The 24,247-nt window shown below is 45.4% G+C and overlaps 1 protein-coding gene across 10 annotated transcripts in view; it reads left to right on the top strand.

Moving 5' to 3' along the window:
- The window catches only part of LOC149345965 (nucleoredoxin-like protein 2), a 43,919-nt gene that overhangs the window by 9,067 nt on the left and 10,605 nt on the right, over positions 1 to 24,247 (top strand). For 3 of the 10 annotated variants that reach the window (XR_016292351.1, XM_089586308.1, XM_089586309.1), the window contains exon 2: positions 13,064 to 13,399. The exons of the other annotated variants lie outside the window; for them this stretch is intronic. The gene's annotated coding sequence lies outside the window, so the exon portion shown is untranslated. The remainder of the gene's footprint in view (positions 1 to 13,063; positions 13,400 to 24,247) is intronic. 10 annotated transcript variants of the gene reach the window in all.

Genomic DNA, 24,247 nt, shown 5'->3' with positions numbered 1-24,247 from the left:
TACGGCGCTCGGCTGCTGACCCGAAAGACGCGGGTTCGATCCCGGCCGCGGCGGTTGAATTTCTTGAAGGTGAAATTCTAGAGGCCCGTGTGCTGTGCGATGTCAGTGCACGTTAAAAAACCCCAGGTGGTCGAAATTTCCGGAGCCCTTCACTACTGCGTCTCTAATAGCCTCAGTCGCTTTGAGAGGTTAAACCCCAATAAACCAACCAAACCGTGTCACAGCTGAGTCCAGCATTTCAAGCAAAGGGATCTTGCTGCTATGAATCCATCAAAAGAAGAGATAAGCACAGCGCAGCGCAAAGTGCTCTCTAACTATGATCTCGCATGCGATATCAATGATGTCATGAGATAAAACCAGGCGTTCCTTCTTCAGGGAGCCAATGTACAATTATCGAGGTATCTACTGATACTTCTGCTACTACTATCTACTGATACGGATACAGCCCGTAGTAGCTCGTTCAGATGGACGCAGTTACAGCAGCCTCCACTTGGGACGCATGCCACTTAGAACTTCGCAAATTCAACGACCACAGTTCATCGGTGATCGTAAAATGAAAATTGCAGTTTTGTCAGCAGGTTGGAGACCAGGCAGTAGGTGACTATGGCATGGGTTCCAGGAATAGCAGAGGAGAGCTATTAGCAGAGTTCGCAGATAGAAATAATTTACGGATAATGAATAACTTCTTCTGCAAACGAGAAACCAGGAAGTGGACGTGGAAGTGCCTGAATGGTGAGACTAAAAATGAAATAGACTATACTGTGCGCTCACGCTGGCATTGTAGAGGATGTGGGGGTCCTCGGAAAGGTCCGTTGTAGCGGCTACAGAATGGTAAGGTATCGTTTTAGCTTAGATTTGAAGAAGGAACGGAGGAAACTATTAAAGGTGCACTGAAGAGGAATCTGAACTCGCCTTTTTGCCGCGGGAACTCGATCTACACGTTCCGAGCATTCTTAGAAACTGCAACTTATTGCCCTGTGTGGCCGATTTCTCTAATTAAATCGAATTAACGTCCGGCTACCACCTTTATTTTTGAATTCTCCCTCATACGGTGGGAGGAGTCGACCAACGCGTGGAGTGCCTTTCAGTCAGCTCCGTAGAGGCTTTGCTTTCGCTTTATGTTGTTTTTTAGGTTTCCGTGAATAAATAGTTTAATTCGCAGATAATATAGCCGCAAAATAAGCCCGCAGAAATAAACATACGCGCGGACTATTTGCTTCTGCGGATTACTCAATATTACTCCGCCGATGGCAGAGCGGCAAGCCGCCACTGGACTGGGTGAAAGGCACTCCGTGCGTTGGTCGACTCCGCCCACCGTACGAGGGAGAATTAAAAAAAAAGGTGGGAGCCGGACATTAATTCGATTTAATTAGAGAAATCCGCTACACAGGTCAATAAATCGAAGTTTCTAAGAATGCTCAGAACGTGTAGAATGAGTTCCCGCGGCAAAAACAAGAGTTCAGATTCCTCTTCAGTGCACCTTTAAAGTGGAAAGCTATTAACGAGTTGGCGTTAAGGGGGAAAGTAGAGGAATTCAGGATTTCGCTGCAGAATAGATTTTGCGCATTAACTGTAGAAGACGACTGTAATGTTGAAACAATTAACGATAATCTCACAGCTATCCTTACGGAGTGCGCCGCAGAAGTTGGTGGTAGGATGGTTCGACAGGATACCGGTAAACAATCTCAGAAGACTAAAGATCAGATTAAGAAACGCCAAAGCATGAGGACGTTTAACTCCACAGGCAGAATAGAACAAGCAGAGGTGTCAAACTTAATAAATAAGCTCAAGGTAGCCAACATAAGGAAGTTCAAAATGGAGAAAATCAAGCATGCTCTCAAGAACAGAGGTAGCCGAAAAGCAGTGACGAGAAAGCTGGGCATAGGCAAAACCCTGATGTATGCGCTAAGAGAGAAAGTGGGCAATGTCATTAGTAATATGGATAAGATAGTTAAAGAAGCCGAAGATTTCTGCACAAATATATACAGCAGCGAATGTAATCACAACATTACTGAGAGATGCAGTCGAGCAAGGCAATGGGACATCCAGCCAGTAACAAAGGAGGAAGTAAAGAAAGCCTTAGGAGGAATGCAAAGGGGGAGAGCAGCTAGTGAGGATAAGGTAACAGGAGATTTGTTGAAGGAAGAACGAGAGATCGTGCTAGAAAAACTAGCCACAATGTATACACAATGCCTTGTGACCTCGAGTGTACCAGGAGCTTGGAAGAACGCTAATATTAATTCATAAGAAACAAGACGTGAAGGTATTGAACAATTACACGCCGATCATATTATTGTCCCTTGCCTACAAGGTGTTTACTAAGGTAATCGCTAAAAGAGTCAAGTCAACCTTGGACTTCAATGAAACAAATGATCAGGAAGGCTTTCGTAAAGAATAGTCGGCAATAGATCATTTTCACGCTTGGATTCAGGTCTTGCAGAAATGCGGAGAATATAAGCAACCCAAATATATAGCCTTCATTCATTACGAGAAAGCATTTGACTCGGTGGAAACCTCAGCTCTCATGCAGGCATTGCGCAATCAGGGTGTAGAAGAGTGTTGTCTGAAAATTTTGGAAGATACTTAAAACGATTGCACAGCTACCATAGTCCTCCATAAACTCAGCAATAAAATTGCATTAAAGAAAGATGGAAAGCAGCGAGACACAATCTCGCCAATGCAATTCATCGCCTGTTTACAGGAGGTATTCGGAGGCCAGAAATGGAAACAGTTGGGGATAAGAGTTAATGGAGAAGACCTAAGTAATTTGCGATTCGCTGATGAAATTGACTTGCTAAGTCTTTCAGGATATAAATTGCAAAGCATGGTCAATGAGTTAGACAGGCAGGGCAGAACGGTGGGGCTAAACATTAACATGCAGAAAACCAAAGTAATTTTCAACAATCTAGCAAGAGAACAGCAGTTCGCAATTGGTAGCGAGGTGCTGAAAGTAGCAAAAAAATGTCTCTATTTAGGGCAGGTAGACAGCGCTGATCCGCATCATGAGAGGGAAATAACTCGATGACTAAGAATAGGGGGAAGCGTATATGGCAGGCGCTCACATCATGAATGGCAGTTTAGCGATATCCCTCAAGAGAAAAGTATACAAGAATTGTTTCTTACCGGTACTCACCTATGGGGCAGAAACCTGGAGGTCAACAAAGAGGGTTCAGCTTAAGTTAAGGACAGCACAGCGAGCTATGGAAAGAAAATTATAGGTGTAACGTTAAGAGATCAGAAACGGGCGGAGTGGGGGAGGGAATAAACGCGGGTTGATGACGTGCTAGTCGAAATCAAGAGGAAGAAATGGGCTTGGGCAGTGCATCTCATGCGAAGTCAAGATAACCACTGGTCCTTAATGGTAACGGAGTGGATTCCATGAGAAGGCAAGCGTAGAAAGCGGCGGCAGAAAGTTAGGTGGGTGGATGAGATTGAGAAGTTTGCTGGGATATGGTGGGCGCAACTGGCAAAGGTCGGGGTTAATTGGAGAGTCATGGGAGAGGCCTTTGCCCTGCAGTGGGTGTAGTCAGGCTGATGATGACGATGATGATGTGTTTTTTTAACTGCTGCAGCAAGGCAAGCGCCTGTCTTCTAACCACTTCTCAGACATAACCATAAGCGCTACCAAGCAGAAAGATTACTCCGAGTATCCCCTAATTTTCTTGCGTAAGCTCCCATTGAAACCTACACTTTCTCAGACGCTTTTGACTTCCTCTGGTACTGCCTCTTAATCGCCCGCAGGGTGTATATCTAATTCCCTCAGCCAGCCTCTCCCTCAAACAAATACGATTCGATGCCTCTACCATGGCAATTCGTCGCGCTCTAGGCTCTTTTTGTCCCCGATACCGCATTGTCCGGGTACCAGCATGCTCGGTTGTCCCTGAAAATGAGCGCACACAAGCGCTCGCCTGTGACCAATGAAATCTGGTTACCACGGGGGCGGAGGTAATGGTTCGGCACAGAGTGCGGGGTAGCTTTGGAGCGTCCATTTATCAAACGCGGAGTACTTACGCTGGCGCCGTGAATACTGCCACATAAACCCCTCCCCGACTCCTCTCTCCTCCTCTACGCACTCTCTCTCGACTGGAAACAGTCATATATTGGCTGCTATAGACAGGTACGTTCCCACTGCCATAAAGCCGACAGGCAAGTAACTGCACCAACACTTGTCGAACTTTTGCGAACTTCTTCGGACCCTCTGCCGCAGTGTCTTGCTTCCTGCGAGCATACCTCAACCACCAATCCGGCACCTTACAAGATCCATGAGGGAACATTGCCTGTCCCTGCCCTTGCCCGGCCACCGGAGTCTCCTTGTCCACTGTGCGTGGGAGACGCCAGCCAGCGCTGGGCTTTCGACGTAAGAGCCCCACGCTCGAACGCAAAAATCCATCGTACTAAAGTTTGTTCTGCCTAACCCTATTTCTAGCCCCAACTGGCGGTCTAGCCCGCGATGGTACAGCACTTCCTTTTCCTTGCTACCATCGCACTTCAACTTACTTTCACAATACCAGGAAACCACCTCACACGAAGCGCCTAGCTTGGTCTGCATCACCAGTTAAGACAACAGTTCCCGATGCACGAGACCCTCAAATTATCATTTCAAGAATTTGGTATGTCCCATAACTGGCACCCCCATTCTCCGCTTTCACTTCCTTGTTACCCTGAGAACATCTGGACGGCCTGGTATTCTCTTCTACATGTCAGTATGCTGAGTCAGAAAGCGGAGCACGAGTGCTATCACACGGCGCGGTTGGCATAGATTCCAAACTAGACGGCTATATATGCGCTGCGCGTTATTCGTAGTCGTTTATAGATGGCGCGCTCATGAAGTGAATGCTGATATTTAGGCAGGCCGACCTTCGGCTGCTGATCTACATGCAAAAGAAAAACAGTGTTGACCAAGAACCGAGAATGTGGAAGTGAGACACATTCTTGCAGTATTACAATGAGAGTGCTTAGAACCAAGCTCCCTTCGTTGGAAGTTGAGCTAGAAACATGGCTGCGCGAGCTCTGTTACGAGCAACGTGCAAAGCATAACAATCAGCGGCAGCATTTTAGAGCTTCTTCTGCCGATAGTATCAGGTAAGTCGAGTCGTGAATGAAGAATTTACTACGACGACCGAGAATCAACTCGAAACCCAATGTTGCACTCGAAAAGCACGTCAAAGACATGAAAGTGACGAAGAACGCTGATAATTCAAGCATTTGGGAGATTAGACCCCCTTTATTCCGACTGGGACCACTTGCTGCTTGTTCAGCATCACACCGCTGCAGCTTGTAGTCGGGACGCAGTGTTGTCCCGATCAATCTCTGGAGGAGTCGATCGTAAGCTCTGGCGAAGCGATAGCTCTTACTCACGGGAGTCGAAGAAAAAGCGAGATTTAATGGTTCACGTGACTCGACGTACTGTCTAGCTGCCCTTTGGGCGTCGCAATACTCCAGGCCGCACAAAAGGCACAAGAATCCAGGCCTCCGAGCGCATTTGTGGCACTCGCCGTGGAATCCAGAAGGTAGAGCAATGCTTCCATGTTTCCGCCCGAAGGCGCGTCTCAGCTTGGTGTACAACGTGTTGTTACTGTACCGCATCAATTTCAACGAACCATAGACCTCAGCGTGCACGCATCCATCTGAATTGACGCAGATCTTTATAGTTTTGTTCTCGAGCGCCGTCTCAAGCTCTTCGAGTGTGTCCAGGGGGTTTGGTGCGACGCCACAGTGAGTCGCGATGTCAATTCACTTCGGAAGTAAACTCACAACGGCATAACGCCGAGGCTTCACACAGTCAGCGTTATGATACGCGCTAGCCTACCTTGCCTGTTTCTATGTTCTGCGTGTCTCGTGTCCATTGGCGCCGAAGATGCGAGGAAGGAAGCAATCAGGAAAAGCGCCGTGTCCACCAGTGAGTCTACTCGACAAAGACGCTGCTCGAAGTAGTCACCGAGACTCAATGCCAGCCACACGGCGAACATGGCAAACATGAGAGCTAGGTAAGCCCCCTCGGAATGTCTCAGTACCTCGAAGAAGGTTATTTCTGCTACGCTGTTGTCTTTCCACACGTAAAAGGTCTCGTATACGTGAAGCGAAGCGGACGCGGTAAGAGGACGAATGCCGCAGTTTCTTCGGCCGCCTGGGCGAGCTCCATGTAGAGGTCCACGGAGCCGTCGATGAGAGCCCGAAAAGCTACGTTCATTCCTGTCTACTTTTTGATCTCTATGGTTGCGTGCAGGGCGATGAGCGCATCCCTAATTCCTTCAAACACGCCTGACGCACAGCTGAGGTGAGCCAAACTTCTGTGCGATCGTGCAGGCGTGCACGCAATTACGATGCGCTGCCCTGCGCACTCCGCCGAAAACATCTTGTCCTGATGTCTGTCGGGAAAGCCGTGCTTCATAGACAATGGTGTCGCCCCAGCCAATGACAAGCGGATGTTTGCTTCTGCCAGTGACGGTGCGGAGGCAACATGGCTTCCTAATGGGAAGCCTACGTGGGATACCATGGCGTTCCTGTATTTCGGCTCGGTGTCATCGACGGGCAACATGATCCAGTCGGTAATGTACACCCAAAAACGATGCATCAGGATGCTTTTCGCACACAACGCCTGATGTCCAGGGGCGGTCAGCAGAAAAACTGTCGTTCTCACATTTTTAGCCGTGCTTTGTTTCAGCATCTGGTAAACGCGGTTGCTTGGAAAAGTCCACAGTGTTGTTGCCTTTGGAATAACTCGAGATATGGGGAGCTCAATTTTTTTCTTCTGGTTAGCGCAAAGTAGAAACGCCACGTCGTCACGAAATGACATCCAATATTCCATCGATGTAGAAGTGTGTCCAGCAGAATCATGCCGAACCGCGATGGAGGTTGCAGTCAGTCCGCAGGTCCCTGTAGCTAGCAGAGAGAACATGACCGAAACAAGAGGCGTAGTGCGCATCACTTCAAGGTAACGATGCTAACTGGAAAGAGTGTTTCGTTTCCTCGAATGGTCGCTTCGCAGAATATGCAGTCGAAGAGAAGTGGGTAAATCTTCATGCATCAGTTATAATTGCAGAAGCGCAAATCGATTTTGCATAAGTGCCGAAGCGCATTTTAAGAGGCCCTGTGGCACTGTTTGCACGAACAGCGCACAAAAGTAAACGAAAATGTAAGGAGAGAAATTGACATCAATGCTTACAGAAGAATACTGCGCGCACAAAGTAATGACCTTAGCTTTGTCTGGATTCCGCTGGACAGAGTGAATGCCTTGAAAGCCTATTGTGCTTTTAAACGCCACCGTAATTTCCCTTGCTCATCATTAATTTACCACGCAGTACGAGTGTATGTCGGCAGAAGCTGTAGTCGAACACAACGCAAGCTTGCCATGGTCGGCCCGCAGTGTTTGTCCGCGATTGAAAGTAGTCCACTCTTTAAGCTTTTCTTGTTGCTCAAACAAGCAGACTAACCACCTGACAAACTATAAGCGCAAGAATTAAAAATGTCAAAAAGCCGATTTCGATCCCGGTTGAGGTTGGTCGACGGAGGAGTACAGGATGCCGTGGAACTTTGCCCATTGTTACCAACTGCTGTTTTGTTGTGTGTAATCCTACTATGGGAGCTTAGCGCGCTGTTTTGAATCCATGATTTCTGGCCAAATTGGATCGATAGTGGGCTCCGTGGACCGCAGCGAACGCTTTAGGGATTATACATTGTCATTTGTCATGGACGATATATTGTTTTGGTCTGGCTTTATATTTGATTTAAAAAAGGAACTCACGGTTCGATAACTGTCGCCCACGTGCATAAACTTTGATGGATTGTATACTAACCAAGAATTATTACCGTTTTCTCGCATTGGGCCAAAGCAGTCATGCACAGGCAATATTTTTCGGAAACTCGTGACAGGCACTACGTGCGCGCACTATTCTTCTGTAAGCATTGGTGTCGTTTTCTCTCCCTACATTTTAATTTACTTTTGTGTGGTCTTCATGCAAGCAGTACCTCAGGCTCACTTCAGAATTTCCTTCGGCACTTCTGCAAAAGCGATTTGCGCTTCTACAATTAGAATGTATGCAGGAAGAATGGCCTCAGTTCCCCTCGACTGCAGATTCTGTGAAGCCACCCGTCAGAGGCAGCAAAACACTCTTTCCAGTTATCATCGTTACCCTGAAGTTATGAGGCCTTCCAGCGAAAAGATCATACAGGGAGCCTACTCTGATCAAGTCTTCAACGTAGGACGTGGAAACGCCACAGCTGCTTCGTAGCACGAACTCACCTTGGTGGACACCTCAACCACGCGTAAAAGGGAGAGGTCAAGTCTGGAAGGCTTGTTTCGGTCATGTTCGCTCTGCTAGACACAGCGACTTGCGGACTGCCTGCAACTTCCATCGCGGTTCGCCATGATCCTGTAGGACACACTTCCACCTCGATGGAATATTGGATGTCACTTCGTGACGAGGTGGAGTTTGTTTTGCGCCAACCAGAAGTAAAAATTCGAGCACCCCATATCTCGAGCTATTCCAAAGGCAACAACACTGCGGACCTTTCCAAGCAACCGATTTTACCAGATGCTGAAAAAAAAACGGCTAACAATGTGAGAACGAGTTTTTCTGCTGACCGCCCCTGGACAGCAGGCGTTGTGTGCGAAGAGCATCCTGAAGCATCCTTTTTGGGTGTACATTACCGACTGGATCGTGTTGCCCTTCGATGACATTGAGCCGAAATACAGGCACACCATGGTGTGCCAGGCTGCCTTCACATTGGGAAGCCATGTTGCCTCCGCCCCGTCACTGACAGAAGGAAACATCCGCTTGTCATTGGCTGGAGCGACAGCTTTGTCTATGAAGCACGGCTTTCCCCACGGACGTCGCGACAAGACGTTTTCGGCGGAGCCGTTTTTGGCGGAGGTGTCTTTGCGCTCTTTTGAATGCAGCTTTTTGGTCCAGATTTGATCAACGGCGGGCTGCTTAGATGGCAGTTAACGTGTTAGGAATCAACGTTATTATTTGTGTTCGACGATTTCGCTGCGGCCTGGCTTCATATATTTTTTTCTATTTGAAGATACTGTCAATCCTTTTAGGGATTTTTACAAGAGTGGATTAAGGACCCGTATACATTTGCTCATACAGCCATACACACGTTTGTAGACGAGAGTATGCGAAGACCACTGCAACAAAAAAGAGGCAAGGACATAAAAAAACACTTAAGATACCGTCATTCGTGCACTGACGTTAGCACAGATTTACATTTATACATACAAAGCAAAAGAAAGACACATTAGTGATGACATCATATCCTCGTTGATGACAGTACAGAATTGCCAGGAAGTTCAACAAATTTGTCAATAGTAGACTGCGAGACCACACTCTGATCTAAAGAATTCCACTCACGCAAAGCTCGCGGGAAATACGAAAAACCGTATGTATTATTGGCACAAAAATATTCTTCGAGTGTCAATTGATGCTAATGACGGGTTTCTCTGGAAGTATTGAAAGAAATGTAGGTATAAGGATTTACTTTCATCATGTTCTGCAAGATAAGGTACAAAAATTTCAGACGTTGTAGCATCGCACGGCTGGTTAGTGTATGAAGCCCAATCTCGGTCAGCATCTGCGTGGGCGAGTCGGTGCGCTGGTATCTGTTGCAGATAAAACGCGTGGCCTTCCGCTGGACAGCTTCGAAGGTAGATATTTGATTTTGGACAGAGGGAAACCATGGCACGTTCGCATATTCCAAGATCGGGCGAATACACATCACATAAGCCAAAAGTTTGACTTCCCTCGTAGAGTAACGCAGGGCCCGTTTTAGATACATTAACTTCCGCATAGCATTGTTTGCCACATAGTCTATATGAGCTGACCATCCCAGATCTGATGACACCACGACGCCAGTGTACTTATACCCAGTGACTGTTTTGAGGATCGTACTGTCACATCTGTACGAAAAACAAAGGTTAGATTTCTTTTTTGTTATAGACATTGACACTGTTTCGCTGAGGTTTTTGGCCATTTGCCAGTCCGTGCACTGTTGGGCTATCAAACCAAAATCCTTGTTGAGAGCAACTTGGTCTTGCCGGTTCAGAACTTCTCTATACAGGACGCAGTCATCTGCGATTAGCCTTATCTTGGAATCCACCTGACTAGTTATGTCGTTTATAAACAAGAGGAACAGGATAGGCGCTAAAATGGAGCCCTGTGGTACACCCGAGAGGACTGGCATTGTTCGGGAAGTATGGGCGCCGAGCTGAACAAACTGGCGGCGGTCAGATAAGTAACAGCGAATCCATTGCGCAAATGGCCCATCCCCTCAAATATATTTGAGTTTGAGAAGCAATTTTTCATGGCAGACACGGTCAAAGGCTTTTGAAAAGTCCAGGTAAATTACGTCTATTTGTGTTTGGTCACTAATTGCTTTAGCGAAATCATGTAGAATCTCAGGAAGTTGGGTGACAGTAGAAGCTATGCTGGTGAGGGTGAATAACGTTATTTTCTTCGACACACTGCGTAATAAATTTTAAAATTATATGTTCTAAAATTTTGCAGCAAGTACACGTTAGAGAAATGGGCCTATAATTTGACTGGCAAGAAATATCTCCCGACTTGAAGATAGGCACTATTTTTGCAATTTTCCAATCCGCTGGGAGGCATTGTTCACTGATGGATTTATTGCAAATTAGGCATAAATATTTGCTTATAGGTTCCGCATAACGTTCAAGCAAGGAATTAGGGATACCGTTTCGGCCATTACACTTTTTGTCATCTAAATTTAACAGCAGCAAGAACACTCCTGCTTCAGTTATAACTGGTGCACCTAATGCATCGTTTTTCTGCATTATTTCTGGCCTGTAATCATGCATCGTGCCATTATCAGGAGTAAATACGGAATGGAAAAACACATTGAACGCTTCTACTTGCTTTTTTCCTTCCGTCGGTGACAACGGTTCTCGGGGGTTATCTTTGTGAGTAATATAGCGCCAGAATTTCTGGGGCGAATCTTTGATAAAATTGCTCAGCGTTGTACTGCAAAATCGTTGTTTGGCTGCTGCTGTTTGTTCCTTTATTTGTCTGCTTAATGAATTCAATTTTTTTTTTGTGGTAATCTGGAAGTAGGCGTAATTTATTAGATTTCCTTGACCTTTTAATTCTGCGTTTTAAATGGATCACTTCACGTGTAATCCAAGGATTGTGCTTATTTGTAGTCTTTCTTACCTGCGGTACAAATTGTCTCAAGCAGTGCATTACATGTGCTTTGAACTGTAACCAGATTTCATCTATGCTAGCAGAGCCCTCTGTAATGAGTTCATGTAAATCGTAGTACTCGTGGTCAAGGTAAGTCATAATAGCATCATTATCTGCTTTGTTAAAGGCGTACACGCGCTTTCTAGTGCTGGGTTGGCGAATTTGATTTGCAATCGATAGCGTGCACAGAACCATATCATGGTCAGATAAACCTTCAAGTATATCGACATTAATCCTTCCTTTTAAGAAGTAGTCACAGACGAAAACAAGATCTAAAATGGATCTTGAAGTGCAATGCATACGAATAGGCTTGGAAACTATTTGAGCCAGGTTGAAGATAAATAGAAAACTAAGCAAAATGTTGTTTGTAACATTCGATGGGCTCAAAGAGCTCCAGTTCACGTCCGGGAAGGTAGTCTCCTGCCATTATTATGGCACTTCCCACCATATGCGTGCGCATATAATCTAGGAGCTGTTCAAGATAAGATAGTTCAGCCTGGGGGGGTCTGTACACGGCACCGACACACACATGGCTCCGGCCTGCCTGGATCTTACACCAGACGGCTTCTACGCCTGGGACATCTGGCATTACTGAGTAGCTTATGCCTTGTTTCAGGAGCAAAGCAACACCGCCGCCTCTAGATGCTCTGTCTTTTCGCACAATGGTATAGCCCGAGGGAACCAGTTCGTGGTTTTCAATGTCAGCGTGCAGCCATGTCTCAGTCAGGCAGGTAATATCAGGCGCGTGGGCGATAAGGATCGCCTCTAACAGTTCAATTTTTGTTGACAAGGCTGCGCGCGTTAACACTGAGGACAGTTACGACCTGACCTTTTATATTACTTATAAAAGAAACTCACAGTTCAATAACTGTCGTCCATGTGTATAAATCTTGAAACATTATATACTTAACAATAATTAAAATGGTTTTGTAGCATTTAACCGAAACAGTCATGCACACACAATATTTTTCGCACACTGCTGACAGTCGCTGGACGGGGTGGGTAGCGTCCGGGGACAGGGCGGTCCCTGTCTGCCCTCACGTGACTCTACGTCACCGCTTGGTCGGGTGCGAGCGCTGTGGCTGCGCAAGCGGAATGCAGGTGTCAGCTTCTTCCACGCTGCACGGTGGAACGCAGTGTTTTTGTTGTACCGGAGGCTGCACTCAAGCTGACCTGTTCTGCAACGACAATCGCTAACATACTTCTCGCCGCGGGATATTGGAAAGAACTATGGTTGCAGTCTCTTTATAATAGTATTAATTTTTGGGTGCACTTACAAAGTGCGAAGACGTTTCGGGCAGAATAATAGCTAAAATTGCGGACGAGCAAATATATTTCAGGAGTTTAAATTATTCCAGCCTCAGTGTAGGGCAGAATGCAAGGAATGATAGCTCTGTTGTTTTTTAGTGCGAAAGCACTTCTAGTCGCAGTCCCCGAGTTTAGCAAACACAGGCCTCCGTTTCTCTCCAAATAAATCGGAACTCCTGCAGCTGAAGCCCCTCCCCAGTGACCCCCAGATAGAACTGCACATGTACGGGAATCCACTGCCCATTGTGCCTCAGGTGAAGATTCTCGGCCTTCTGATTAACAACACACTCGATGCCACCGCCACACTTCAGGTCTTGCAATGACAGACCAAACAGGTCGCTGCACTTATCAGGCAGGTGGTAGCACGTAATCATGGGCTGTCTGAACGCGAGACCCTAAATATGACAAATGCACTAATCAATAGCCGCATTACATACCACCTACCATACCACATACTCACTCAGCGGCAAAAACAACAAGCAGACATCAGCAGTGGGCTAGGCTGCAGCGGCACCGGCGTCATGTTTAATCGCTGCTTGCTGTTCATGCAGTTCATCGCTTGTTTTGCTGACCACGGCTCTTGCGGAATCGTCTCGTCTGGCTTGGCTTCTTCGCTTCTGGATGGGCACGTGGATACCACCGTGTGCTTACCCTTGGACTTGCCAGCTGATACCCTGTGTGATGGCTTCGGGTTTCCCGCTTTCTTCAAATATCTGCAAGCCAGTCATCTCGCCAACTTCTCCTTAGATCAGCCACTCTCGCTGCACTGCTGGTCTATGACGTCACCTGCCAAGGATATAAAGGCCATGTGCGCGGATCAACTCTTCAGTGGGCTAGGCTGCAGCGGCACCGGCATCATGTTTAATCGCTGCTTGCTCTTCATGCAGGTATGTTACTATTCTGACGCTGAGTGCGTCCGGTCTGATGATCGAAACTTGCTGCTGTACCCTGGCCCGCATACTCTTGTGTCCTGCTGCGTACACGCGTTTTATTGCGCAAGTAATCTCCTCCTGAGTGGTGACGTGGAACTCAATCCAGGCCCCTCATCAAAGTCAGCGAACTCCAGTAAAAGCAGTACATCTGGTACCAGACCGTTAACCCGGTCTGTGAGTGGTTCCAGTCTCACTCTCGGGGAGGCTGACGATGCTAGTTCTTCCGCTGTGAATCCTGACAGTGAAATCTCTTCAAATCCTTCGGTGTCTGTCATGTTTTCTAGAATACTAGCAGGGCAGAATCAGTTGGCCCGTGACATCGCGGACATTAAGCAATCTTTTGCTTGTCGCTTTGATGCATTGGAGCCACGTGTGGCTGCATTAGAGTCTTTACCCACTCCCGAAAATTCCAATCTAATTTCTGATTTACACGCTGAAATTAACTCTTTAAATTCCAGAGTAACACAGCTGGTGCAAAAGAATGATGACCTTGAAAATCGCTCTCGAAGAAATAACATTATAATACACGGCGTTTCAGAAGACCCGGACGAAACCGCTGACACATTGTTGGCTAGCATCTCATCTGTATTTACTGATAAATTGAAGATTACCTGTCCCAGTATTGAGCGCTTCCACAGGCTCGGTGCAGCTTGCAGAGGTTATACTCGTCCAGTTATCCTAAATCTTTCTAGCTTCAACGACAGAAGTGTGGTTTTTAAAAACGGTCTCTAAACTCAAGGGCCCTGCCTTCTTCATTACAGAAGATTTTTCTGCAAGGGTTAGGTGCATTCGGAAAAAAATATGGGGCGCATCACTGTCTTTTCGTGACAACGGTTCTATCGTGAGGTTAAGTTTCGATCATGCCTTCATTGACAAGGTTCTTTACAATTGGGATGAAAGTTCTAACTCGTTGGTAAGAGCATGCAATGATCCTGCTTGTTCTGCGCCTGTGTCCTTGACTGTCGCATCATCGACTCCCTGACTTAGCTCTGGCCGTCCTGATAAGCTAGTTGTTCTAAATATTAACTCTCGCAGCATGGTTAAAAAATTTAGATTTACTGTCCCTTATTTCTGTTCACTCCCCCCATATTATTGGCATAACGGAGACTTGGCTGCATAGTGGAATTTACGACTCCGAATTCATTCCACCAGGTTTTGTTACCGTGCTCTTAGACAGAAGTTGCAGTACTGGTGGCGGTGCGGCAATGCTTATCAGATCGGATTTACGATTCTCAGCTTTGCCTTCTCCCCCTGATACAGAATCCTTGTGGTGCAAAGTTTATCTAAACAATTATAGTATTCTAATCAATGTTATTTATCGTCCACCTCGTTCTTCCATTGATGTCCTTCACGCTGTCGCATATTTCATGACCAAGATCAACATTACTTCATCAAGATTTATCTGTTTGGGAGACTTCAACACTCCTGGCATCCACTGGCCATCGTTGTCTCCATTTGGTCGTGACATTACCATTTGTAAAGAACTAATAAACATTTCCTTATTGTTTGGACTAACTCAGGTTGTTTCTAGTGCTACTAGGCTGAATTCCATCCTCGACTTAATTTTTCTAAGCTCTACTTTGGCCCAAAATGACTTCTCTTGTGAAGTAATTGATGGGCTCTCAGACCATAAAGGCGTGTTAGTTTCACTCTCCTGTCCAGTCTCCAAATCACCCTATTTGTTTACTACTTTTCCTGACTTCACTCGTGCTGACGACAATTCCATTATTGATGTTTTAGCTGATCGTTTCGATACATTCTCTGCTTTCTCAGCAAGCCACGACGTAACTTTTCTTGCTAATTATTTTGAATGTCTTGTCAAGGAATGCGTCCAACGCTTTGTTCCTATTAAAACTAAGAAAAGAAATACTAATGTTCCTTGGATGACTCGAGACATTTTGCATTTATCTCGTCGCGTTCGTAGGATAAGGCCTTCTAAAAGAAGCAACGATCCCATAACCTTAGACAGATTTCACAAGGCAAAAAAAGAACTTAACCTCAAGTTGCGCATGGCCAACGATTTCTTTTTTCGTGTCCACCTGCGCGATCTGTTAAGAACTAACCCCCGAAAAATTTTGGTCATCCATCTTACCTCGTGATACTTCATCCACTTCGTTCAGATTAGATAATGACGTCATCAGTGAGCCGGCTGTAATATCGGATGCTTTCAACAAATATTTTCACTCGGTGTTCGTTCCGGATAACAACGTCCTTCCGCCACTCACTAATATAATTTCTTCTCCAGCAATCAGTGATGTTGTCGTAAACACTGATGGCATCCTAAATCTTGTATTAAACCTCGACGTTAAGAAATGTACCGGCCCAGATGGAATACACAATGCGTTCCTGGTTCGTTACTCCATGTGGTCTTCGAAATATCGTACCATCATATTCAACAAGTCCTTATCATCTGCTACCGTTCCTTCTTGTTGGAAATTAGCCAAAGTGCTCCCTCTTTTTAAATCCGGTGATAGACAGTGCTTGTCGAACTACAGACCGATTTCATTGACATCGCATGCAGTCATGCAAAATGTTGGAACACGTCATTCATAAACACATCATCCTTTTTCTTGAATCCAATAATTTGCTATCTAACATTCAGCATGAGTTTAGGCGCGGTTTTAGTACGGTAACACAATTAACAGTAATACAATTAACATAACCTCGATGTCGGTAACCAAGTTGATGCCATTTTTATAGACTTCTCGAAAGCATTCGATACTGTTCTACATTCCAAGCTTCTTGCTAAACTAAATGCTATACTAAACAATCCTCACATGGTTGATTGGATTTCTATTTTGATTTATTATTTATTTATACAATACTGCAGGCCGTTAAGGCCCAAGAAGGAGTGGGATAAACATACAGAGAACTCTGACGACCCGCAGAAGACGACGCCAACAGCAGAATTCAGTAGAAGCGATACGGAGCATGAAAATAAAACAAGTCGCAACAAACAACAGACAATAGTTAACGGTCAAGTACTTGTTCAATGGCGGAAAGCACATTTTCGGATACAAACACATGAGGGGGTAGGTTGTTCCATTGTGCTATAGTTCGAGGAAAGAAAGAATATTTAAAGTTATTGGTGCGGGCAAACAAAGGAGATAATTTATGCGGATGGCAATGCCTTGTTACTCTAGTTGTTGAAGGTTTCACATACAATGAAGGGTGAAGACGGAACTGAGAATGGTATAGTTTAAAGAGGAATTTAATTCTTGCTAGCTTTCTCCAGTACTCTAAGGGTTTGATGTTGTTGATTCTCATTAATTCAGATGGGGAGTCATGTCGTCGGTACCGGTTATATATGAAGCGAACTGCTGATCTTTGAATCAGTTCAAGTTTGCTAATGCCTTTTTTAGTGAAAGGTTCCCAAACCTCGCATGCGTACTGCAATCTAGATTTGATCTGTGTGTTGTAGGCCAGAAGCTTTACATGGGAGGGGCTGTATTTGAGTCTGTGTCTTAACTGGCCGAGTTTGCGGCGCGCCGAGGAGCAGATATTGTAAATATGAGCGGACCAGCTTAAATGTTCTGTAATTGTTACACCCAAATATTTAAAACAGTCAGTTTGAGTTATGGGGATCTGGAGGAGCTTTCTCTCAACTCGTTCCCAGTTCGTATCCTATAATTCTTCTCATTCTGCTGCTATTGATGTAACGTCAGGAGTGCCTCAAGGCTCCGTCCTTGGACCACTACTCTTTTTAATATATATAAATGACTTGCCACATAACATTTCTTCTAACATTCGTCTTTACGCTGATGACTACGTTTTATACGAAGTAATTAATGGCCCTAATGATCATCGCCACCTCCAAGAGTCATTTGCTATGTTTTGTAGTTGGTGTAGTACCTGGCAAATGAGAATTAATTTCGACAAAACCGTCCTCATGTGTTTTTGTAACAAATCTTCCGTTTGCCATTTTAGTTACTCTTTCAATGGCCGTGTGGTAGATAGGGTCTCTCAGTACAAATATCTTGGTGTCATATTCACGCATAACATGTCTTGGTCTAAACACATTGATTACGTATGTAATAAAGCACTAAAAAAACTAGGTTATCTACGACGCACGCTACCCAATTCACCAAAAGACACAAAGCTACTGTTGTATAAATCTCTAATCCGCGCTGTTCTTGATTACGCAGCTGTAGTGTGGAACCCATACAAGCAATTCGAAATTAACATGTTAGAAGCAGTCCAGAAGAAAGCGGTGCGTTTTATATGTCATCGTTATGATCTCGATTTCTCACCCTCTTCTACACTTATTTCATTGAATTTAACCACGCTGTCTGCCCGTCGCCACACTGAATCATTATAATTCTTACATTGTATCGCCAATTCCTCAGTAAGGCTCTCAGCTAACCACTACATTTACTTTGCACCATTATCATCTACAAGAAGTCATCACGAGCTTAATTTGATACCGTATTTTGCGCATACTAATTTGTTCAAATTCAGTTTTTTTCCCCGTTCAATAGAAGACTGGAATTTTCTACCTGGGTTCATTTGTTCTCGTCCATTTCAAAATTTTGTAACTGCCGTTGAAGACGCACAATAGCTGAATATTCCTTCCGTGTCGTTAACATTTCCTTTGTTGTTTGATACTTTCTTGTGATTGTAACTTTATTGTAGTGCTCCCTTTATATATTTTGCTGTATTTTGTTACCTTGCATTTTGTGTTTTTCCCACTCCTGCCATAACGCGTATAATTGCGCTGCAGTGTGTATAAATAAATAAATAAATAAAATTAACATTCCTTTGTCAAGTTCATGGTAAGTCTTTTCTTGCTTAAGCTGGCCGGCTGTTCGTTCGGGAAAATTTCACTCTGAAAGCTCTGATGGCTGCCGACTGGTCATTGGATTTGGTCTTATGCAGTAAATGCAAGAGATTCAAGGCATTGTTCATTTACGCCCTCAAGTCTGAAGAAGCAATTTGTAAGCTTAGCCTTTTATGATTATCTCATCAGTGTAGCACATCGCACTGGCTTGTCTGCCTTGATTCTTGGAGCAAGTGCTGAAGGGCCGAGAGCATCCACTGAGGTTCATAGCCAGGATGTACTTGAGCATTCAAGCCAGTCCCTAAAAAGAAACCGTTGCACGTCATGTGGCAGATTGGTTGAAGCATAGCACAAACCAGAATTGAAGAAACAAATATGCCACTCCAGCAGTGCTTGAAATCAGCTTTGTAATCAGTGATACGCCTAAAATACCCAAGCGCAGAAATGCCTGCGGATTACGCGTTTATCCTGCCCTGAATACAAACCGAGCTTCGCCTGTAAAGGCGGCGTAATGCGCTCGCTTCGTAGTAAATGTCTCATGTGCCATCGCCCGAAACAGTGACGAAGTGGTCAACGCCAAGACAAAGCGCGTCCAGTGGCCAAGGTTCCTCAAGCCAAGGAGTCGGCAAGTCTCCAAGGGCATAATTAAAGCTTGCCTAACTGCATGCCACTGCGAACGATGTTCGCTTATAGTATCGCTCACCGCTTGCAATGGCGATCCTGTTGCCGCTTGGTAGTTGCAGAGTAGCTGAACCGTTTTCTTCGTCCTTTGCTTGGCGCATAGTGGTGATTCTCCACGACCCCTTTCTCGCCTCGTCTCCCCTGTCCGACTGTGCTTATTTCATTCTTTGATTTGATTGATTTCACGTTTTATCTTGTTCCCATACAGTTCACATCTCGTCTGTGTGTCCTTGCAGATATTGAGCTAATGCTTATACCAATAGTAATATTTTCTCTAATATACCGCCGCGGTGGCTCAGAGGTTATGCAACTCGACTGCTGACCCGAAAGACGCGGCTTCGATCCCGGCCGCGGCGGTCGAATTTAGACGGAAGCGAAATTCTAGAGGCCCGTGAACTATGCAATGTCAGTGCACGTTAAAGAGCCCCAGGTGGTCGAAACTTCCGGAGCCCTTGACTACGGCGTCCTCATTGCCTGAGTCGCTTTGGGACGTTAATCCCACAAAACCAAATTTCCTCTAAATTTTCTGACCGCCCTTATGTGTGCCAGTTTATGAATTAGGTGTATCTTGGTGTTCACTTTCGGTTGGTTCCTTTCTAGGGTTCCTGTGCCGCGAAAATTATTTCATAACAGTTTTATTTCTCTGCTTTTCCAGTTGTTTTTAATCATGCATTAAGGCAGCCACCACGCCGCCGAGACAAAAAATATACGCACATGGCAGCAAAAATGTTATTCGCACTTATAATTGCGTTCGTATCCTGCTAGGTGTCTTTACTTGCAGATTATGAAGGTGAAAACCAGACTTTGTGGCAAGCAAACTCCTGAAAAACCGTGTACTTTGACATACCATCAAGTGACGCTCTAATAAAAGCGCCCAAAGTGTGTTTGGCGCCATGAGCTAAAACTTTCGTCCATAATACACTGACGCTGATATTTCGGTTTAGGACTCGATTTATCCGAACATTGCTTACATGATGGAAGATAACGGTCGCCGAAACCGAAGAGCACAGAAGATGCTTTTTTAACGTGTTGTTTTTGTCAATGGGAGATTAATAGGATATTTTTTAAAAAGATAATTGATTAGAAAGCAGAAAAAAAACAACCAGGGGCCACCGGTGGGAAGAGAACCCACGACTTCCGAACTTCGCGTCCGATGCTCTACCGAGTGAGCTATGGCGTTGGCTGTCTAATCTCCTGCTTTCGAGGGTATTTATGTGTGGTGTAACCGAACCTTCAGAGTGTTCACCAGCGCCACTCTCGTCTATAGCGGCGGTCGACGTACGTCCATTATTATCGAAGAGTCGCGTAGAAGCTGCGCGAGAGTCCTGGTATTGTAGCTATGGCTAGAATCGCTGCTGACCGAAAGACGCGGGTTTGATCCCGGCCGCGGCGATCGAATTTCGATGCAGGCGAAATTCTAGAGGCCCGTGTACTGTGTGATGTCAGTGCGCAATAAAGAACCACAGGTGGTTAAAATTACCGGAGCCCTTCAGTACAGCGTCTCTCATAACCTTAGTCGCTTTGGGACGTTAAACCCCAATAAACCAAATTAACCAATCTTTTTACCCGAGGAACCCTACACTACATTATACTCATGTACCATTACACATCATTGTTTTTGAACTCCGTATCTTATACAAAAGGTATGTGACGGATTGGCACTACTAGCGGAGCCATTGGACTCATCAAATTCGCACTTCTGCCCAACAACTGTATATCTCTGAGATGTCTATCACAAACGTGATGACGTACCTAACTGCTGCACCCTTTTCGTTGAGTGCTCAGCCTTGCCTCAGCCTTGCCTCCGTGTGTATATCTTTTGCTGTGATGTTGTTGGTGTGCTCAGATTGCCTTAGAGTAGACTGCTGTTTTCTTTGTGAGTAATTCTTGTACATAAGCCATTTCTCTTTTAGGAGTACCGTGATGAAAAAATATGCACCAGTGACGGAGCTGTTTAAGTGAAGCACAGGCCCCTAGTAGCGCTTCGAAATCAGATTACAGACTTAATGAGGAATACAATTCTACATGGTATATTTTATTTCCTTTTCTACTTAAATTATGTTTAGAGAAAAATTGTAGGGCATGGAAAGGATTCATGAAGCATTGATGAAACAGCTCATGAAACAATTCATGAAACAGCTCACCGGGCAGTAGAATCAACGGCCTCGCTGATACCTTGTTCTTATGATTTCACATAAGCAAAAATGGATCATCAGAGTAGCAAGCTTGTATCGATTTGAAACCTACATCATAGAACACTGCGCTGAGAATTTCACCCACAACTTTCATCGCACTAGGTGTATGGTCAACTTGCTAGACAATCACTTCAATGAAAAGGAAACAGGAATTTTTGCGCTCCATCATCTACACAGCGCTGTCTTTTTTGCTCACAGCGCTGTCTTTTTTGCGCGCATACTAACGCTTTTAAATTTTCTTTTTTCCCGAAAACTATTGACGAATGGAACGCCCTGCCTCTACAAGTGATATCGGCTGTTGATTTTGACAACGCACTTTGTGAGCTATTTTAGATTGTATATGTGCTACACTGTTGTGTGAATGTGTTTTTCTGCCGTCCCTGCCTGGACCCAAATGAGGGTCTGCAGTATTGTGAAAAAAAAAATAATACTACGGGAACCGCAGCAGATTTCGAATATTGCGGCCTGTGCTGTCGGTCGAGAATCATTGGGAATTTATTTGCGCTTTTGTTTACACGTATTGTTTTGAAAGATATAGGCTGCGTGTGAAATGTTTGCGATCACCGAGCTCAAGTTGGTTGTCACATTTGTGTGCCTGATTATGTATAGAGGCCCTGCAACAAAAATACAATTCCTTTTACAATTCCTTTTACAAATTCAATTAAAAATACAATTAGTTCTTTCAAGAATTATTGTGTTAGAAAGAACACTTCATTAAAACCTCAGTAGACTAATCTGGCTGCGGGTAAGCCTGCAGCCTAATGAATCAATCTTTGCACCGTGTCATTTTCATTTGCGCGCAGAGTGATGGAGTTGGACTGCATGCTCAGATATGCCACTGAGATCCTCCAAAATTAGCCAAATGCTTTTCAAAGAACTCCATGATTCATACAAGAATTGTCAACAAGGTTACAAAAGAACTCTCACTTCATCATGAACGTCCAGAAATTCACATTTCATGGTCGAACAGTCTTAAGTGTATCACACACTACATTTATTCACACCCAACTCTTCTTGGTTTCATAGGATGGGGCGGTGAAACCCTGGGCGAAACGCCACTTATATCCCCAGAAGTGTTGAAAATGCAGCTGCAGTGGCAGGAAAACAAGTAAAAATACTACGTATCCACGCTACCGGTTAAACTCTTGCCTTCAGTCCGTGTTTAAGCGTCATGACAGCGCCAGTATAAGAGTGTTTGTTTTTTGCTGACATATGAAAAGAAAAAATGTCCTCCCGATACGAGAATGTAATAAGGCGGGTAAGAAAAATACAGGGACGAAACAGTAATGTAGTTGTATTGGTTTTGTTACGTGTTCTTGTAAATATAAACTGCGGTAGAGCACTTTATCTGATTGCGATTACCATGAATTGTTCACTATCATCGAGACTGTGACTGAACGGCAGTGACTACCATCCTTTCTACACAAAGGCTAAGTGCAGTTCCTTTTTTAAAGTCATGGACGGAAAATATTAGGTAAACGTTAAACGCTGTAATGATCAAACAGCCCGCCTCGCTCACAACGCACTAGTTACATTCGTGTTACTAGTGTATTTCAGGCCCCTGTGCCTCCACACCTTGGGTGTTCCCAATGCTAACGCTAATGGGATGTGGGTTAGTTTTTTTTTTATTATTCGAGAAGTCTGCCTTGAGGCATAAGTTGAGAAAAGGGGGAGTGGAATGTAGGTTACAGAAAGTTAAAAGAAGGAGTGTAGACCAGTTTCGGCGAGGTACTCGCATAGGCTGCTGGTGAAGTGATTGTCCGTAGTCCACTTCACATAGTCCCCGTCGCGGTTCCACTACAGGCCGACCTCCCTGAGGAGCCGTTTTCTAATAGGGGCCGTCGCTGGGCAAGTCCACAACAGGTGCCGCACATCACAAATGTCCGGTGCAGCGCCGCAGTGAGGGCACCTGTCAGTTGCTGGCAGATATTTATCACCCCACCGATAACGGACAGATGGGGTCAGGGCCGCCCCTGCCCGAATCCGGCGCACTGATACCTCCTCCTGCCGAGTTAGACTACGGGGGAGAGGGTGCGAACACGGAAGAATTAGAGCGCGTGTTCGCTGGCGCAGAGCTTGTGAATCGGTGACATGGGACAGGAACGGATCTGGGGGAAGAGGGGAAGGTGGCGGGTCGTCTGATGTGTCAATGTGAGTCATAGCATCTGCTTGAATGTTATGTGGATCGTGAGCATGACCGCGAATCCAGTGTATGCGTACAGGACATGCGTATTTTGCGCAGAGTAGGTGAATTGATTGTGTAATCTGGAATGTGCGTCGAACAGCCTTAAGCTGTTTAAGGGCGGCGAGGGAGTCTGTATAAATATGAACTGCATTGAATGTGGGAACGAGCGGAAGGGAAGCAATGGCATTGTAAATGGCTTGAAGTTCTAATGCCAGGGGGGTACATGTATCTGCGGTGTACGTCGCACGAGAGTTGAGATGCGGATGGGAGGGACTATATACAGCAGTAACTCCCCGCTCTGCAGTATGTGATGCATCGGTGTACAATATGCACCCTTCAGGCAGATGTGCGGCTGATACCGACGGGGAAACAGTGGGGTGATTGTCTGTGAGCTGACAATACGACCACGGAGGGAGCGTCTTTAAACGATGAAGTTGTAGAGACTGTTTGCGAGTTCTGTTTGCCACCCGCTGGTCGATGAGTTCACTGAGAGTATTAATTTGGGTGAACTCCTGAAGCACGGGTATGGGTGTCAAACGAGGCAAAAATGTTATGGCGCGCATAGCCTCACGATTGATAGCTTCAAGGGAGTCCCACTGTCTGCGGGTGAGACGTTGAAATTGTGCCTGATATATTATCCGTGGCTGAAGGATAGAGCGCACAAGCTGGCGGGCCGTAAGAGCACGTGCGCCACCAGATCGCATAGCTATGCGACGAATCAGACCTATAGTAGCGTGAGCTGATTTACGTGTGGCTGTCAGCCAAGGGGTACCAGTCCCAGAGGTATGAAGGAGGAGGCCAAGAATACGAACAGTTTCTACCGGAGGAATCGGAGAACTATCTACTGTAACGTTTAAAGGGACTGCTTTGCGTAAGCCGGCTTTGTTTCCAATGCGAATGAAACATGACTTAGTAGGCGAGAGGGTTAGACCCAGAGGTGGGAGGCGAGATGTCAAGACATCTAG

Source organism: Amblyomma mixtum, chromosome 4 (assembly GCF_055824585.1).
Source record: "Amblyomma mixtum isolate Tamu chromosome 4, ASM5582458v1, whole genome shotgun sequence".
In the NCBI taxonomy this organism is placed as follows: Eukaryota; Metazoa; Arthropoda; class Arachnida; order Ixodida; family Ixodidae; genus Amblyomma; species Amblyomma mixtum.
This window is presented reverse-complemented; position numbering and strand designations above follow the sequence as displayed.